Below are 19,579 nucleotides of genomic sequence, written 5' to 3'. Positions count from 1 at the left end.
TAACAAACAGGAAGTTTGTACCTCTTGATCCCCTTTGTCTATTTTGCCCATTCTCCACCCACCCCTCCTCTCTGGCAACCACCTGTCCGTTATCTGTGTTTATGAGTCTGTTTCTGTTTTTTTGTTTGTTTGCTCATTGGTTTTGTTTTTCAGATTCCACATATAAGTGAAATCATATGGTATTTGCCTTTCTCTGCCTGATTTACTGGATGTAATGACTTCAATCTTCACTCTTCAATCACACAGGTATAATTAACAAATCTAAGTGAAGGCAAGGTAAGAAAGAAGGAACAATTCTGGAAGTCTTATAAATTCATGTGGTAGTTCCCACCAGGATAAATTCCTCTAAGAATATGCCTTATTTTAAAAGTTTTTTTTTAATTTATAATCTTTTTTATATTTATAATAAATCATTTGACTTGACAATTAAGGTGTAAAAACTCATTGTATCTGTTTCTAGAAAGGTCACTGCACCAAAATCCTAAAATGAGAACCCACTCGAGGAACCCCTATCAAGTTCCATCCCTTGTTTCTGAGCTCAGTATCACCCCAGTTGAAGGTCATCAGGGAAGCAGCTCTGCAATCTTGTAGGATTTCTGACTGGGGCTTTACTTGTTCACTATGTGAACACGTAAACATCCTTACTCATGTCAATCTACGGGAACAGCTGCCCCTTGTCTCACAGGAAATAACTGATTGAAATAGTATCATCATGCCAAGGTGTTGACCCAGAAATATGGAAGGGCTGTCCCACAATATAGAGTTCAGGTGCCTTGATTGTTTTGGAGGAGCGTTGATGGGTTTTTGTTGAGTCATAAAATGGCCTCAGCCATTTCCTCTTAAAATAACCCATTTCTCTAACACTTCACAGTTTGCAAAGCACTTTTTCTACAATATCTCATTTGCCTTTCACATCAAACTCAATATGTCCAAAATTGAAATCATTTTGCCCTCTGAAAGCCACTCTGCCTCCAGTGTTCTTTATTCCCGTCAATCCGTTCCTGTGATGTTTTTGCTCTGCTCTTCCTCTCCAGCCCTTATTAGCCTGGTTCAGACGCCCCCCCACCCCCACCTTGCATCCTTGCATGTACGCTTGAACAGATATCTTCGTTGTTTGTTTTGTTTTGTTTTATTTTTGAGACAGAGAGAGAACAAACGGGGAGGAGGGTCACAGAGAGAGGGAGAAGTGGACTCTCTGCTGAGCAGGGAGCCCAATGTGGGGCTCGATCCCAGGACCCTAAGATCACAACCTGAGCTGAAGGCAGATGCTTAACCTACTGAGCCACCCAGGCGCCCCACCTTCATTGCTTTTATCAGAGTGCTCCTGCTTCAGATGAACTCTTTAGGCAGAACATCAGTAATAGAGCAGAGTTACACGAAGCAGCTGGAAGGACAGAAGAGCTTTCCGCCCCCTCAGATCATCTTCTGAAATCCCTGAAGTTTTATTGGAACATAGCCTTGCCCATCCGTTTGTTTGTTTGTTTGTTTGTTTGTTTGTTTTTGTCTATGTCTGCTTTCATGCTCTGGTGGCAGTGTTGGGCAATTGCAGTACAGACTATCAGGCTCACAAAGGCTAAAATATTTACTCTCTGGCCTTTCACAGAAAACAGAACAAAACAAAACAAAACACCGTGTGGGCTGCTGGTCCATAATATAACAATAGTCTACTAAATGGGCTTCCATATGAACTCTTCTTTCTCTGATTCATCCATCTAGCACACTGCTGTCAGATCCTGCCTGAACAAGTTTATCCCACTAACTTTCTACAAAAGAAAGTTCCAATTTCTTCACCCAGACTACCCAACACTTGACTTCCAAGTACCTTTTCAACCTTAATTTCCAGTCCTTTCCCAAACACTCTGAAGTATTGGCTTTTCTCTCTCAGTGGTCCATGCTTTCTTATACCCAAGTCATTTTTATCTAGGAAAAGCCTTCTTGCTTTTAGCTACCCAATCTCCAAACTTGATATCCCTTCAGAAGAGTTAATTGAGCCCACAGTGAAAAAAGACCTCCTTCCTTCAATTTGCCAAAGTACTTTTATCACTACCTATCATGACATTGAGCAATTTCTATCATAAATGCTAATTACACACACACACACACACACACACACTAGTGTTCTTTCTTTTATTGTCTTAGAAACTGATTGATGATAAGAGGCTGACCATATTCCATCCTTGCAGAACCTACTGGTATCCGGTATTCATCTTGCATTTAACAAGCTTAAGCTAAAGAGTTGCTGAATGAATAAACCTGTGATCCTGCAGAGTAAGAATTATTATACCATCCATTTTACCAATGAGTAAACTAAGAAATAGGCTGTGTGTCAGTCAGGATAAATTAGATTCTACTACAGTAATATACAACCTCCCAAATCTAAATGCACTTAAGAGAACAAAGACTTCTTTCTTGTTCATTCCATGTGTCCTTTTAGGCTGTGTTGCTGTTGTCTGAACTCTGAGACAAGAGCTCTGTCTGGAATATTGCCGGTATTCAATGAAAGCTTTTTCTTAAGAGTGATATACATTAGTTCTGTTTATATGTCATTGGTCAAAGCCAATCACATAACCAAGCTTGATGTCCAAGGGGCAGACAAGCATAATCTGTCCCCTAGAAGGGGCAGCAGATATTTCTGACAAGGTCTACCACGAGGAAGTTAAATGACTCATCCAAAATCACACAACGAGTGAGTGACAGAAGAGGCAGTTGAAAGGAAGTCATTTGACATGTAAGTCCAGTTTCTCTTTCACGCCATCAGAAAGAAACTACCAGAGGGAATAAAGCGGCTCCTATAGGAGCAGCTCTGCTCTAGCCACTCGAAACGACCCACCAGCCGGGAATACTCAAAGGGGAGAAAACAAATGGGATCAGTGATTTCTTTAGGTCAGTTCCTTTAGGGTATAACAAGTGGAGAATCCACAACTGTGGCCACAGATGGAAATACAGGAAGTGACAGCTTCCATTATTGTTGATTGCCTTAAGAGGCTGCTGGAAGCAGTGAGAATGCAGTAAATGGAATAAATCTTCAGCTGCATTACCCAGGCTCTAAATACCATTACCAGCGCTCGGGAACAGAAAGGCCTGCGGAGCCTGGATTGCACAAGGATTATGGGCACATAGATCAGGCCGAGGGTGACTTTGCTCATATATGTCTCTTTAAATGTACTCATCTTCCTATTAATGGCAAAATCATTTGGATTTGGTTCATATAAGCAGAGCAGATTTCTGGTCATTTTTATGGAGAATTCGGCAAATAGTTAATTAGCTTCTACTATGTTCTGGGCGCTATGCTGGACCCGGGGAATGAGGCAGATATAATTGCTGATCTCACAGAAATTATAATCCAGTACAAAATGCAGACATGAAGTATCACATCATTATGAGGGTACTGAGGAAAAAAAGAAAAGAACAGGGTTGTAGCAGACCCTCTTGGTGGTCTGACAAGATTCTCCTGAATCCCTTTTACTGTTTCTGTGAGCTTCTCCCCCCAGCTTCTGATGCCTTCACTTCTATTCGCCCACACCTGACTCTCCCTTTGGAGGACCATCTTCAAGATACTGGAGCAACTTCGGCAGCAAGCTCAAAAAGGGGGAGTTGCCTAGGAGTTTAAGTGCCTTCTCCCAGTGATTGGCAGTAGACTGTGAAAGCCATGCTCACTTGCTTTTCCAGGGAAACAAAGCCAGAGCCATAATTCATACTACAGAGTTCCCCTGAGGCTGGGCCTTTGATGCAGTTGTACCTTTGCTAGGTGTTCCGGCCAGTGGAATGCCCCCCACAGACATCCAACTACAAGGAGCATAATTGACAGATGGCCCCAGCGACTGCCTCTGAAATTCATTATTGGGTTTGTACTGAGGCCCTCCCCCCCCCCCCGACGCTGCTCCTAGCCAATGAGTATGAAGGAACTCAAGAGTGGGAGACACAGGACTCCTCAGACAGGTGACTTTGGCTCAAGGTCTATTTGACAGTCTCAGCGAATTTTCCTTACACTGAGTCTAGGGCTGTCTCCCTCCAACTCCCCTTCCTTTTCTTCCTCACTTAGGGTCAGACCTGCCTCCCAGCCCTATGACCCTCCCATCCCATCCTGACTCCCCTTACCCATTTCCTCTTATAGGCATTTCCCTAATAAAACTCTCAAATGCTTAATCCCATCTTGGTATCTGCTCCTCAGAGGATCGGGACAAACACCCTGGGCCTCCCCCTGACTCCCAACGTCTTCATAGTTCTTCCCGTGAGCACTTGCACATGAATCCTCATCCAGCATCTGCTCCTGGGGGATTCCAGGTAAGACAAGGACTCAGTGGGACATATAATAAAGAGAACCTAACTAATGATATGACAGTTTTGTTGAGGTTTGAAAGAATAGTCAAGGTAAACAGGCAAAGGGATAGGAGGGGAAGGATGTTCCAAGTAGAAGAAATATCACCTTCCAAGGCTGGGAAGCAAGAGTGAGAATGTCAGAGTCAAGGAAGGGAGCAAGTAATGTGGTGAGAGATGGAGGAAGAAGCCAGCTAAGGACAGTCTGGTTGGCCATGCCAAGGGATTTCAATATTCCCCGAGAAAAGCAAAGACGCCATTGTAAGACTTTAAGCAGGGAGGGGGAAAGAGTCAGATGTGCATCCTTTTAAACATTATTCTGGAGCATGAATGGCAGAGTACACTAGAAGTGAGGAGTTAGGGTGGCTCTGGCGAGGGCAGGGGATCTATGAGCCACAGCCAACAGCTGGTTTCTGCAGGACCCAAGAACAGAGAATTTTTTTTCATTTTTTAAAAGATTTTATTCATTTATTTGAGAGAGAGAGAGAGAGAGAAGAGGAGCAGGGTGAGGGGCAGAGGGAGAAGCAGACTCCCCGCTGAGCAGGGAGCCCAATGCAGGACTCGATCTCGGGACTCCAGGATCATGACCTGAGCCGAAGGCAGACGCTTAACTGACTGAGCCACCCAGGTGCCCCTGTTTTTTTCATTTTTTAAAGGGTTGTAAAAACAACAACCAAAAGGAAGAGGAACATGCAATAGAGCCTGTGTATGCTTCTGGAAGCCTAAAATACTTACTGCCTGGCTCTTTACAGAAAAAGTTGACTGACCCCGGGCAAGAGTGAGAAGGAGAAGATGGGGGAAGTAATTGCATCAAAGGAATATTTTGGAGGTCAAATGAATTAAAATTTTTGATCTATTGGATTTAGGAGATGAGAGGAGAAACTTGGGCAGTTGGATGGATGGAGGTATTTACTGAAAATGGAAGGCGAGACTGGCTTGGGAGACTCCACAGGACATTCATAACATTGGGATTTACCTTTGTTCATTTTAACCACATTCAATTCGATGGTTTCATAGCACAGACTATACAGATGAGAAAATTGCAATCTGTTCTCAGGCACATTACAGTCTTCTAACAGGAAGAAATTAAAAGTGAAGTTAACACAATACAAAATCATGTCAGATGAGTGTCACTAAAGAGTTACAAAATGCCAAGGAGTTTCAGAGGAGAAGAGAGAGATTGGGATCGTACCAACTTAGAAAAAAAAACAGGAAGGGTTTTATAGAAGATGTGTCATCCAGTAAGCCTTGAAATTATGACTAGGATTTCAAGAAATAGAAGACAACTTGAGCTAATCCCAGGATCCCTCGTGGTGCCACATACAAACATCTGCAGAACATCAAGCAAAAATTATTGAAAATTGGGGGCAGCTGAGTGCTTCATTCAGCTAAGCATCCAACTTTTGATTTTGGCTCAGGTCATGATCTCAGGGTCGTGAGATCAAGCCCTATGTCAGGTTCTGTCCTGGGTGTGGACCCTGCTTAAGATTCTCTCTCCCTCTGCCCCTCCCCATGCTTGCGCTCCCTTTCTCTCTCACTAAAAAAAATAAAAAATAAAAATAATCGAAAATTGATTCCAATCTTACACATTGCCAATTCATAGCCAGTGCTGCACTTATAAATTCCCCCTTCCTCTTCTGTCCTATTGTCTGTCATCTTCAGCAGCTTCAGACCCTTCCTCTATCCCATTTACAAGAAGTACTTGGCATCTGGTTTTGTCTCCCGGAAGCCTGAGCACAACAGTGGCCACGACTCTTTTCAAAGGGTTGGATTTGGGGGAGGGGAAGGAGGGCTGACTCACCTGTTAAAAAGTGTTGCCCTTGTCCCAGGAAAATAGAGTGAGCAGCACAGAGACCTGTGTTCTAGGACAATGATTGGAAGCTGGGTAAGTATAGGATGAACAGAGAAAACTGACACTATGTCTCAGGGTCTACTATGTGGACCTGTCCTACAAGCTCTCAATAGGTTTGACAGTGTGAGGTGTGAGGCCTGCATTAATTGGATACAAGAGAAATGACCGTACTTGTTGAATTAGAGGGGAAAGGGGCAAATAAAACTTAGATTTGATGAACTCTACACACCTTAATTTTCTGTTGTACTGTTGAAACAGTATTCAATTTTTAGGAAGAAAAGTCAAGTTATGGGTGGGGGGTGGGGGGAATATTTACATTAAAATTCTATTTTTCAAAGCTTCCAGACTGGGATCTGAAAGGGGCACACAGTTGGCCCAACCTCGGTCTCTAGGCCTTAACCCCCATCTCCTGAGAACCCCACTGATAAATGGGAATTAATGTTCATGCTCCTATGAGCCACTGAGTCACCAGAGATCCAATTACGCTCATCACACTTTTCCCCCTTAAGGCAGAGAGTGGACTAATGCACTTTAGAAAGATTTTTGGTAATAAGTCTTGAAGCGAAGATGTTTTTCATTTTACATTTCAGGTAATTGGAAAATGAGGCCATGATTGTTATTAGCTACATTTTGGCCTAACTCTAAGTCAAAAGTACAGGGCTAAGTGTTGTGGCTGATGAAAAGACAAAGAAGAAGGGTCCTAGCTTTAAAAATAGACACACACAAATAATGATATGGGGGCAGGGGAGGGGGTACGGCCCATTCAGGGTGTGCTCTGATAACCTCAAATGTTGCATCTCGAACGGTGGTGCTATGGTGAGTTTTGATTTTAAATCCTATCATGATTTCAGCTGCCAAATTAGTATCTTACCCAAAACTAGAGGTGGAGGTTATTCATTTCAGTTTTATGTTTATTATTTTTGCTCCTTGTCTTTCTGATCTGTCATGCTGGTTAAAAGGTGGGAAGGAAGGAAAACGTGCTGACAGGGGAGGAGTTTTCTCTTGTTCTCTCTTTTTAGCAGGCTCTGCTTGTGTTCGGGCACTGCATTCCTCTTGGATAACTGACACCTGTCTCACTACCTCTGCCCCCAGCCACTGCCATCCATTTACAGAATGGGCGTTTATTGGGCAGCCACTATATTCTGGCCCCTTTAAACCTATGGAGACAAAACCTGCCTGCACAGTGTCCTCGTACATATTCACAATGTTTTCTCAGTTTCCAAGGTGATTTCACATTTTTTAAAGATTTTATTTACTTATTTGTTTGAGAGAAAAAACACAAGTGGGGGGGAGGGGCAGAGGGAGAGGGAGAAGCAGACTCCCCGCTGAGCAAGGAGCCTGACTCGGGGCTTGATCCCAGGACCCTGAGACCATGACCTGAGCTGAAGGCAGACACTTAGCCGACTGAGCCACCCAGGCACCCCTGATTCCACATTTCAATCAAGGAAATGTGTCTTATTTCTCCCCCCTTGGAGAAAATGGAGATGAGTTTGCTGTTGGAAGTCTTTGAAAAGGAAGTTCATTTCTATTTGATTATCCATCCAAGAAAGCACCCTGGGGATTATTCTCATTCTCTATGAAATTTTACTCTCTAGATCAGAAGTCTCTCTGGTTAAAAATCAGGAAAGGAAGGAATGGTTTTTATAAAGCTTACACCAACACAATGTGAGAGATATTTAGAGATCTGCAAGAAATCAGGAAACATGCATGGGTCATGTCTTGGAGGTTCTGAAAACTGGCTCAAATCCCAGAAAATCCATGTCCTTCCTCCTGACCCAGCATGTGCTGTCATATGCACCTTCTTTTGTAGCCTTCAGAGCAAGCTCTGGTCTGGGGGTGGCATGAGGGGAAGAAAAACAATTTTAAGTCTTTTTGCAGATGAGGAAAAAAATACAGTCCAGAGAGCCCAAGTTAGGGAATTATTGAAGATTAATAATTAGTTAAGTAATTGCTAATAAGTAATTACCAGTCAGGTTGGAGTCCAGATCTTCTGACTCCAATCCCCGTGCTTCCCTTGATAGCTCACAGCTGTTCTCTGAAGTGAGGTCTCTTTGAAGTCTCGTTAGAGACCCACATAGAAATGGCTGGGCCTTTTTGCCAGTGGGTATCCAGTTTCCATTCTACTTTATAAAAATCAAGTGGGAAAATGCACCAGGCTATTAGAAATGATGCCACTAGAGCACTGCTGATGGGAACTGTGGGCGATTTAATCTGCTTGGAGATGCCGAACACCATCCAACAGGAGGTTGCTATGGCAATGGTACTCTTATCTCAGTGGCTTTAAACAAAAATATCTCAAGAGCAGAGTAATTAGGTAAGTAGAGCAGTGTGTCTGCATTGTTTCATGCATTCATTTTCCAATGATTACTGTTTTATTGTTGTGCCTTGGGCTCACAGGTCCCACCTAATATAGCAATTCTGCCCAGGGGAGGGAGACTGTGTGTGTGCATGCATGCACATGCGTGTGTATGTAGTGTGTGGGTGTGATGGGGGCAGTACCTTGGATTAGCACCTGCCCCCAAAACTCCTTTCGCAAGTGGCACCATATGGCATGCTCCCACTCAAGTGCAAATGGAACAAAAGAAGCTATATGTGGGACCACAGGTTACACACACAACCTCAGATTGGACTTGTCAGAGGGTCACGAGTGCATGTCATGGGAGCAATGTTCATCTGTGCCTTGCTTTTCTCCCTGTAAATTAAATTTAAGTGCCTCTCCATGTTGCTGCTTCTAATTCCCTGTGACTCAGATTGTCATTTCTCAAGGCTCCCCAAACAGCTTTTGCTTCTGTTTCTAATGCCTGGCATCCCTACCTGCCCAACCAGGCATCACCACTACCATCCTTAACCTACCCCCTTCTTTGCCGTGCAAATAGAGAACTCTCGCCTTGAGTTGCTTATTCATCGCAGGTGAATGTTGCCAGGGACAGAGCATCAAGTTCTCTGGGGTTCCTCTTGTATCCATGCCCAATGTAATGGGCAAGATGAAAGGAAATGACTTTTATTGAGAACCCACTATGTGCAGGGCTTTAGTCAGGCACTTCGGATGTTTTCTCAGTTGGTCCATCCTGTCAATAACCCAGATGAGAAATCAGGACGCATAGAGGCAAACAACACATCCCAGAATCACACAGCTATTAAGCAGCCGAGCTGGGCTAGAAACTCAGGGCTGGATGAGCCCACGTGGCCTTACTTAAGGATGGTTTCCGTATTAAAATGTGGAAGGGTCAATAGCTCATCCTCTGCCCTGCTTTCAGTCTACTGTCTGGCTTTTTAACCACTGTCTCTATCATTCATATCAGCGACTCTCAATCAGAGTGATTTTGCCCTCCAGGGGATGTGTGGTAATGTCTGGGGCCATTTTCAGTGGGGGAATACTACTGGCATCTAGTGGGTGGAGACCAGAGGGGCAATGCACATAAATAACCCCTACAACAAAGAACTAGCCTGTCCGATATCAGTCGTGCCCTGGTTGAGGGTCCTGAGTTAGAGAAGCTGTATGGATTCTCAGGAGCTGGGTAATATTGTATCTTTTACCTGTAGAAATCAGTTCACTGACTTCTACCCAACCTTCACTCAGGTGGGAAAGTCTAGAGCACAAGCCCACTTCTGGGAAGACTCTGATCATCTGCCTTTCACGAGAGTCCTTTGAAGGTGTTAACACAAAAGTTAATTGTTAAATAGAACAATAAGAAGTGTTACAACTGCTATGATAATTTGTCAGGGGGACACATGGGCAGTATCTGTGTAGGAAGTCAGGGGAAACTGCCTTCGCAGAGGTGGTGATCAGCTTGAGTTGGACATACAGAGTAGGTGAAATCACTTAAAAGCATAAAGTTGAACAAAAATCAAAATGTCTGCACTAATGCTTCAGGGAAGCTTGATTTCGAAGGTAACCTTTTCCCTCTCTTCGGCAAACCTCCCCTCCTCCCTTCTTAGCCTTTTGTTTCAGGAACCCAGTACCACCCTGAAGACAAGACAAAGGTTGGAAGCAAGTAGATGATTCCTGTCAAAACCAGCTAGATCCTGTATTTCCCTTTGAAAACCCCTAGCACCTTCCTCCAGGCAGACTTGCTGTTTTTTGTAGGCCATAGCCTACTGCAGCTTCCTTTGCCTAATAAAGCAATAAAGCTATTGTTCCTGTCTCCCAAACTCCCTCAGTTATATTTTGGCTCCGAAGCATGCAGGTCGGTTTTCGACAACATAGGGAGGCCCTCACCAGGGAGACAAGTGGAGAAGTGGGCATTCTGAGAAGAGCGGACAGTGTGAGTTGTCTTGGGGTTTGAAAGAGTGTGGCTTTTTGGGGAACATGGGTTGGTCAGTGTGCCTAGAGCATAAGGGAGTCGCAAAATAAAGCTGGACAGGTAGCTAGGAGCCAGATCTTAAAGGACCTCATGGAACTTCAATTTTGTCTTCTAGGTGACAGGGAGCTTGCTCTACTGGTTCCATATTTCCACTTAGTAGAAGCATGATATCCCAGCCTAAGGACCAGCTGCCATTTCCCATCCAACAAAACCTCTTAAGAATATACCGATTTATTAGTTTCACGTGGCCACCATAACGAAATACAAACTCGGGGGCTTACAATGACAGAAATATACTCTCTCACAGTTCTGGGCATGAGAGTCTGAATCAAAGTGTCAGCTGGACCATACTCTCCCTTGGAAGCCTCTAGGGAGAATCCTTCCTTGTCTCTTCTAGCTTCTGATGATTGCTGGCAATTTTTGGTGCTCCTTGGCCTTTAGACCCATCTCTCCAGATTCTGTGTCCATCATCCCATGACATTCCCCCTGTGTGTCTGTGTCCAAATTGCCCTCTTCTTATAAGGACACCAGTCACATTAGATTAGGGACCACCCTAATCCAGGATGGCCTCATTTTAACTTGATTACATCTATGAAGACCCCATCTCCAAATAAGGCCACATTTACAGGTTCTGGGTTAAGGACACAATTCAACCCACAACATCTCATTGGGTCCTATGTCCCTCCTTACAGAGGTCAAGCCCCTCTGAGCTGTGACTAACACTGTATGCTGGGACCTCAGCTCAGAGGACACTCTATCTCCATGTCCATACTCATGTCACTATCTGAAATGGGATGAATACAATCTACCATGTAAAGTTCTTTGGAAGAATTGAAAGAAATTATGTCTGAGACAGCTGGACTGAGGCAACACCTCACAAAGCTGAGCCTGCCAAGGTAAACTGTGGCTCTGTCTTTGCAGGACTCTCTGCCTGGCTTTTTAGCCACATAAAATGCACCATGGAGCATTTTTTCCTGAAGAAGAGCCCACGGGGGAACTGAGGTGCAGAACTCATTGTCCTTATCATCTGAGACGATGTAGCTACATTGTCAGGAGGTGGGTGCCTTTAGATTTTACCTGTTGTCTTGTTCTGTTGGTTTTCTGTTTTGGTTCCCAAGGCTATTATCTACACACAAATATCTCCCTCAGGAACATCCTACAAGTTGGTTTCGCACCTCCCAGGCTCTGGCATGTGGGAGAAGACAGCGCCGGGACTGAGGAAACAGTAAGGCACACTTAAAGGGACTGAAGTAAAAACTTGAGCTGTCTTCTTACAGCTGCCATGAATTGGTTGTGTGACCTTAAACAAGTCAACTTCTTCTTCGAAGCCTCAATTTCCCTCTCTAAAAACTGTGATAATAAGACTTCCCTGTGCCTAACACTTAAGATCATCATGCAGAACTGATTCATTAATGCTCTAACCTGGTAAGTGGTAGTTAGCAACATTTGTGTTTCTCTCTCATTACTGGCCTAAATACACTCCCACCTCATTTATTCCATAAAATTAAAGATTAATTCTTCCTTAAATCACCTCTTCACTTTGTTAAGGGAAAGCTGACACCTTACTTCACAAAAACAGTTTGGACCATCAGGCATATTCCCCCCGTCCATCTCAGTGTACACCTGCCCCCCCATTGACCCTCTCAGATTCTCTTCAATCCACAGAAGTTGACCCCATCCCTAGCCCAGTGCCTCAATGCCAAGTCTTCTCTAAGCAAAGTGACTCAGCTTTAAAAAGCAAAGTAATAGCAAATTCGTCATTTTTGTGGATTGTTGACATATACCACAAGCTCAAGGCCATTCTCCTCATAACTTACACAACTCCAGGCTACACAGTGGAATCTCCAATTGCCCACGTAAAGGGAAAGGTACACACATAGGGAAATCTGGCAAAATTAAGAAGTCATTCAAGTTTGTCGTCCATTTTCTTCTCCATGTCTTTCAGATATACTGACTTCTTCTCTTTAGCCTATAGTGCCACAAAAGTCAGAAAAGTACTTGACGCTATTTATTTAAAAACATTTTGCGGAGTACTTACCATGTGCTAATACTGGGATTACAGAAAAACAATGAAATATCCTACACCCACCAATTCTCCAACTCTCCAGACAGCAACTGGCTGTCCTACAATTCAATGCAGTTCTGACACTAACTCCTCAGGGTTAGCACAGACCCCACAGGCTAAAGGCTCAGGCCCATAAAACTGCCCCCACTTCAGATGCCAGCCTCGAGTCCCAGCTTGCCACCTGCACTTCTAACTGAATGACTCTGAGCCAGCGTCTCCACAATACCCTCCTCAGGTTCGATAGTTTGCTAGAACATCTCACAGAACTCAGGAAAGTGCTTTACTTACTATTATCAATTTATTACTGAGGATACAAATGAACAGCCAGATGAAGAGACATAGAGAGCAAGGTCCAAGCATCCTGAGCACAGGAGCTTCTGTGCCCCTGGAGCTGGGATGCAACACCCTTCTGGTTTGTGGATGCATTCACCAACCCAGGAACTCCCTGAACTCCATCATTTAGAGGATTTTTTTGGAGGTTTCAGCCCACAGGCATTATTGGTTATTAACTATCTCCATCCCCTCACCCCCTCCCTGGAGGTTGGGGGGTGGGGCTGAAAGTTCTATGCTTCTAATCATGGCGTGGTCTTTCTGGTGACCTGAAGCTATCCAGGGACCTGCAAAAGTCCCCTCATTAGAACTAAAAATGCTCCTATCACTTAGGAAATTCCAAGGGATTTAGGAGTTCTGTGTCAGGAAACAGGGGCAAAGACCAAATAAATATTTCTTATTATGTCACAATATTCACAGCCTACAAGGATGTGACTCTTGCACCGAGTTCTGAAAAAGATGTTTTCATATGTGTCACATGAGTAGAAAAATATTTCAGACAGGGAACATCCTACGGGAAGGCAGAGGGCGTTGAACTGCCTGTGCATTCAGAAAACAGCAAACACACAGTTAAGACCACGAGGTAAGGTGGGATAGAGCAGCAAGTTCTTCTCTAGGCCCAAGCAGTTATCAGATACACCAGCTGCGGAACGTGGGCTTTTTCCTGCAGGTGCTGCAAGGCTGCTGTGGAATTTGAACCTGGGGAGTGACATGATCAGCTCTGTGTAAAAAGAGTCAGAGGCAAACCCAGGAAACAAGGAAGGAGATGATGTATGTCTGAACAAAGGTTTTAGCAGGAAGGAGGGATTTGAGAGAAGGTAGAGGCAAGGGGAATCGACACTGATCACAAAGTGCGGGTGCAGGGGAGGATCATGGGGAGGAACACAGGGCAGCAGGTTGGTCTGGGGAGAGCTCTGTACCTCGGTTGGGGCATTTGCCTGGACAAGGGGTTGCTTGGAGCACTGGGCTTTTTTCTGTTCTGAATACTACCAAATTTGATTTAAAAATGTCTGCCACTCCAATATCCTAAGGGGCCTGGGAAGGATGAAAGAGTATGGCCTCCTCTGAAGTGTGATTATTACGGGCACGGCTCCCCCCCCGTCGCTTCACGCCCCTCCATTCCCCTTCCAGGAACTCTCTGGGAGCCCAGTCTCCCAGACAGTGATTTCACTTTGGACCAAACTGAGACTGAGACATCTGAGCACCATCTGATAAAGATGCAATGTGTATATATACATATATATATATATATATATACATACAAACCGAATACTAATACACAGAATATATGGTAAGAATACATATACTTAATTATATTGTGTATGTTCTTCTTTTTTTTTTTTTTTTTTTTGGTAAATAACCATTGGCAACAGAACCGATACAACCCCTAACATTTATTTTCATGACTTAAGGCAAAAAAACCCAAACGGCAGTCATTTTTTTTCAGGTAAAAATCATGTTTCCTGAAAGAAGGTTGGGGTTCATCTTCCATCTCACACAAGTGCTGTTCCTCGAGGCAACCCCAGCAGAGGGCCTTCCATTACTCATAGGGTATTTAAAAGACATCAATGGAAGGGTTAAGATTCAAGAAAATTCATAATTTTACAGTCCACTGTTTTTATCAAGAACACTTTTAAGAGAAACTGGCTTTGGGGGCGCCTGGGTGGCTCAGTTGGTTAAGCATCTGCGTTCAGCTCAGGTCATGATCCCAGGGTCCTGGGATCCAGCCCCGCGTTGGGCTCTTTGATCAGTGGGGAGTCTGCTTCTCCCTCTGCCCCTCCCCCTGCTTGTGCTCTCTCTCCCTCTCAAATAAATAAAATCTTTAAAAAGAGAGAGAGAGAAACTGGCTTTTTATTTTCTGTGGGTGAAGAATGTAATGACCACAAGGCCAGTTTGGTACTTGGATTCCCGCTGAGGTGTGGGAAGATTTGCCCAGCATTTTCTCACAGCCTCAGTTCTGACGTCGACATTATTTTACTTAAAGAAATGACTGACACCCAAACTACGGCAATGCAGACATAGGCATTTGATAGACATTTTCTCAAAAATGAACGAAATGAGTCCATCCCTTCATGGAAAACAACTGACAGTATTTGTTACCAAAGGTAAAATTGGGGCTTTCCACTGAAAATTAAAACTTTCAAAAACTTGTGTCTTCCATGGGTTTAACGACTTTCCAATACGTCATGACTTTTTTGATGAGATGACTGGTGATAGTGATAGATTTTTTAAATATTGTATAAGGACATATGTCAATTTTCGGAAGAACCACACAACCATTGAAGTATTATTTTCCAAAAGAGCAAAATCATCCATGGGTAAAAAACCATTCAAAATGCAAGAAAGATTGGTGGATTTTAATGTAACAAAATACTATAATTTCCTTGATATAGCTTCAGATTTACACTGCACAAACTCTTTGGGAAGTTACCACTTAACCAAGTTTGGGTGTAAAAACAAAGAAAAATATCAACAATTATATGAAAAGGTTATTAAAATATTCCTTCTTTTATCCAACTATGTATTTATGTGAGGCCATAGTGTTTTCAGATACTTTCATCAAGACACTGAATACTGAAACAGGAGAATCCAGCTGCCTTCTTTTAAATCAAGCAATCAAGAGATTTGTAAAACTGTAAAATAATACTACCCGCTCCCTTTTTTTGGAAAATATGGCATTTTTCATTAAAAAATTTTACATTAACAGGGATGAGTTTCTAATTGTTATTTTAAATAAGTAAATATTTTAATATTGAATATTGCATTTAAATAAAATGTTCAGTTTTAATTTCTAAAGTGATAAATAGATAATATCCACATTAAAAAAAAAAAAGCTCTTTGGGGGTCTTCACTAATTTTTAAGAGTGTAAAGAGGTCCTGAGGCCAACAACTTTGAGAACTGCTGGTCTAAATATTTACTATAAATCAAGCTAACAAACTGTAAAATAAAATGTAATCTGTCCTCCTACGCTGACAATTCAGGAACGAATCTGGAACTTTTCTCCTTTGGAATATAAGAGTGTGGGGGAGGGACAGTTCCTAGCCCTCACTCTGAAGCCCAGCTCCCTTTTTCTCTCCAAGCACCACAAGGGGCCTCAAGATGGGTAGGTGAGGGCGCCTGGGTGGCTCAGTTGGTTAAGCAACTGCCTTCGGCTCAGTTCATGATCCTGGAGTCCCTGGATCGAGTCCCGCGTGGGGCTCCCTGCTCTGCAGGGAGTCTGCTTCTCCCTCTGACTCTCCCCCCTCTCATGTGCTCTCTCTCATTCTCTCTCTCTCAAATAAATAAATAAAATCTTTAAAAAAAAAAAAAAAAAGATGGGTAGGTGAACACCTAGGTCACACATCCAAGCAGATACCCTCCTGCTGCAAACAGCTCCCCCTTTAGGCCTAGTAGCTCCTGCATCAACAGCAAGGGCCACTGTCAGAAGGATGGACCCTTCAGGACCCTGCAGGCCCTGGAGCCAGGCTTTGGGCCATTTGGGAGGAAGTGCAGGACTCCAGGGACTCGTGGTTTAGCTTAGACACAAGGCGATGGGGACAGGTTCCAAGTGAGCATTTCCCCTCTGCCCTGCGTACTCCTCTGCCTGGTCTCCAGGAGGTGTGGGCCAGAGAACAGTCACAAGGAGCCCTCTGAAACACAGGCTGTCTTCCTACCTTTCCCTAGGTCTAAACGCAGGACTCTGGCTAATCACTTTTCTCTCCAAACCCCAGTTTTGTCTCTGTAACCAAGAGAGTGAGACTGGGTTCTATGCGGTACAAACTCCCTAGGACTCTGTTTCCTTCCTAACCCACAGGACACCACGCAAAGGAAGGTGGCAATAATTTTTTCCTGAGTAATCAAAACTAATTTGAAAAGCATAAAACACTAAAAATTTCAGGGCACATTACATGAGATTGACAGAACCCTTTTCCCTCCCACCAGTAAACTGAAGCAAAGAGACTCTAATACAATTCTGCCTAATCTTCCCTTTTACTGATCTTAAATTCCAAAGACTGACGAAAAAGGCTTTTTCCTTTCTCTATTTTTCCCCCGTTAATCCTATCCATGAAGTCTTGATAAAAAAAAAGTAAAGGGGTACAAATGTGTCATCCAAAGGGTAATAAGGTGTGATTACCCTCGCTCAGCCTTCATTCATGTCACTCTGCAAGTCTGTCCTACTTCCGCTACCAGTCTGGAGTGAGAAAGACCATAGAATTCCATCGACCTCCACCACTGGAAGCCATCGTCGCCCGATCCTTCCCCTCACTCACTCAACTAAAGCAAAGTTAGTCTCTTTCTTCTGTGCTTCTATATAGCACCTTATACTTCTACTAATAGCATATATAAAATGTGTTTTCTTTGTTAATTTTTATATCTCTCTCATCATTGGATTATGCACTGCTCTAAGACAGTAAACATGTTTTCATGAGTTCTGCTCTTTCCAGTGATTGGAATGCAATACATGTTTATCAGATTGAATCGGCCACAAAATCTCCACTGATTGTAACTGTGAAATTTCTCTGATGATGATGTCTTTACACATTAAATGATCTCAAGTAAATACTAGAGCTTTGTCCACTTGGCAAATACCTCCTCATCCTTCATGACAGCTCATGGGTCCTTTCTTCCTCCAGTATGTAAATCACACTGTCCTTGGCACAAGTAGCTTTGGATCATCAAAAACATTACCCCTCTCTTATGAAAGTTTTCGAAGGAATATCTGAGTTCCTGTAATTTTAAGCAAAATCTTGCTAGGAGGATACTTTATAATAGCATTTTGTAGCCTGTATTCTATATAACAGAGTCCTTTGAAGTATTCCATGAAAAAGGCATCTATAACCAATTAAGATTTGGAGAGGCTGCATATCATACCCCTCTCTAACAGATTTTCCACATAGAATAGTACTGTGAGCAGTCTTTTTAAAGAGAAATAAGGAAACTATCTAAATTTATTTTTGGCTAGGTTTTTTTATTTTAATTTTTTTAAATTTTATTATGTTAATCACCATAATTACATCATTAGTTTTTGATGTAGTGTTCCATAATTCATTATTTGCGTATAACACACAGTGCTCCATTCAATACATGCCCTCTTTAATACCCATCACCAGGCTAACCCATCCCCCACCACCCTCCCCTCTAGAACCCACTCAGTTTGTTTCTCAGAGTCCATAGTCTCTCATGGTTCCTCTCTCCCTCTGATTCCCCCCCCCTTAATTTTTCCCTTCCTACTCTTCTTCTTTTTTTTTAACATGTAATGTATTATTTTTTCAGAGATACAGATCTGTGATTCAACAGTCTTACACAATTCACAGCGCTCACCATAGCACATACCCTCCCCAATGTCTATCACCCAGCCACCCCATCCCTCCCACCCACCCCACCACTCCGGCAACCCTCAGTTTGTTTCCTGAGATTAAGAATTACTCACATCAGTGAAGTCATATGATACATGTCTTTCTCTGATTGACTTATTTCGCTCAGCATAATACCCTCCAGTTCCATCCACGTCATTGCAAATGGCAAGATTTCATTCCTTTTGATGGCTGACTATTATTCCATTGTATATTTGGGCCACATCTTCTTTACCCATTCATCTGTTGAGGGGCATCTAGGCTCTTTCCCCAGTTTGGCTATTGTGGACATTGCTGCTATAAACATTGGGTGCATGTACCCCCTCAGATCCCTACATTTGTATCTTTGGGGTAAATATCCAGTAGTGCAATTGCTAGATCGTATGGTAGCTCTACTTTCACCTTTTTGAGGAACCTCCACACTGTTTTCCAGAGTGGCTGCACCAGCTTGCATTCCCACCAACAGTGTAGGAAGGTTCCCCTTTCTCCACATCCCCGCCAACATCTGTCGTTTCCTGACTTGTTAATTTTAGCCATTCTGACTGGTGTGAGGTGGTATCTCATTGAGGTTTTGATTTGGATTTCCCTGATGCCAAGCGCTGTTGAGCACTTTTTCATGTGTCTGTTGGCCATTTGGAAGTCTTCTTTGGAAAAATGTCTGTTCATGTCTTCTGCCCATTTCTTGATTGGATTCTTTGTTCTTTGGGTGTTGAGTTTGATAAGTTCTTTATACATTTTGAATACTAGCCCTTTATCTGATATGTCATTTGCAAATATTTTCTCCCATTCTGTCGGGTGTCTTTTGGTTTTGTTGACTGTTTCCTTTGCTGTGCAAAGGCTTTTTATCTTGATGAAGTCCCAATAGTTCATTTTTGCCCTTGCTTCCCTTGCCTTTGGCGATGTTTCTAGGAAGAAGTTGCTGCAGCTGAGGTCGAAGAGGTTGCTGCCTGTGTTCTCCTTTAGGATTTTGATGGACTCCTGTCTCACATTGAGGTCTTTCAACCATTTGGAGTCTATTTTTGTGTGTGGTGTAAGGAAATGGTCCAGTTTCATTCTTCTGCATGTGGCTGTCCAATTTTGCCAACACCATTTGTTGAAGAGACTGTCTTTGTTCCATTGGACGTTCTTTCCTGCTTTGTCAAAGATTAGTTGACCATAGAGTTGAGGGTCCATTTCTGGTCTCTCTATTCTGTTCCATTGATCTAAGTGTTTTGTGCCATCTGTCTTGATGACAGCTTTGTAATAGAGCTGGAAGTCCGGAATTGTGATGCCACCAGCTTTGCTTTGCTTTTTCAACATTCCTCTGGCTATTCGGGGTCTTTTCTGGTTCCATACAAGTTTTAGGATTATTTGTTCCATTTCTTTGAAAAAAGTGGA

The 19,579-nt window shown here is 43.1% G+C and overlaps 1 long non-coding RNA gene across 1 annotated transcript; it reads left to right on the top strand.

The window, feature by feature from the left end:
• The first annotated feature begins 10,440 nt into the window (after window positions 1-10,440).
• LOC118013645 lies at window positions 10,441-11,742 on the top strand. The gene is made up of 2 exons (XR_004680080.1): window positions 10,441-11,529; window positions 11,623-11,742. It is a non-coding gene; the product is annotated as an uncharacterized LOC118013645 (long non-coding RNA).
• Window positions 11,743-19,579: the final 7,837 nt, after the last annotated feature.

The sequence above is a fragment of the Mirounga leonina genome, unplaced genomic scaffold (genome assembly GCF_011800145.1).
Source record: "Mirounga leonina isolate KUSES-001 unplaced genomic scaffold, KU_Mleo_1.0 Mir_154, whole genome shotgun sequence".
Classification (NCBI taxonomy): domain Eukaryota; kingdom Metazoa; phylum Chordata; class Mammalia; order Carnivora; family Phocidae; genus Mirounga; species Mirounga leonina.
This window is presented reverse-complemented; position numbering and strand designations above follow the sequence as displayed.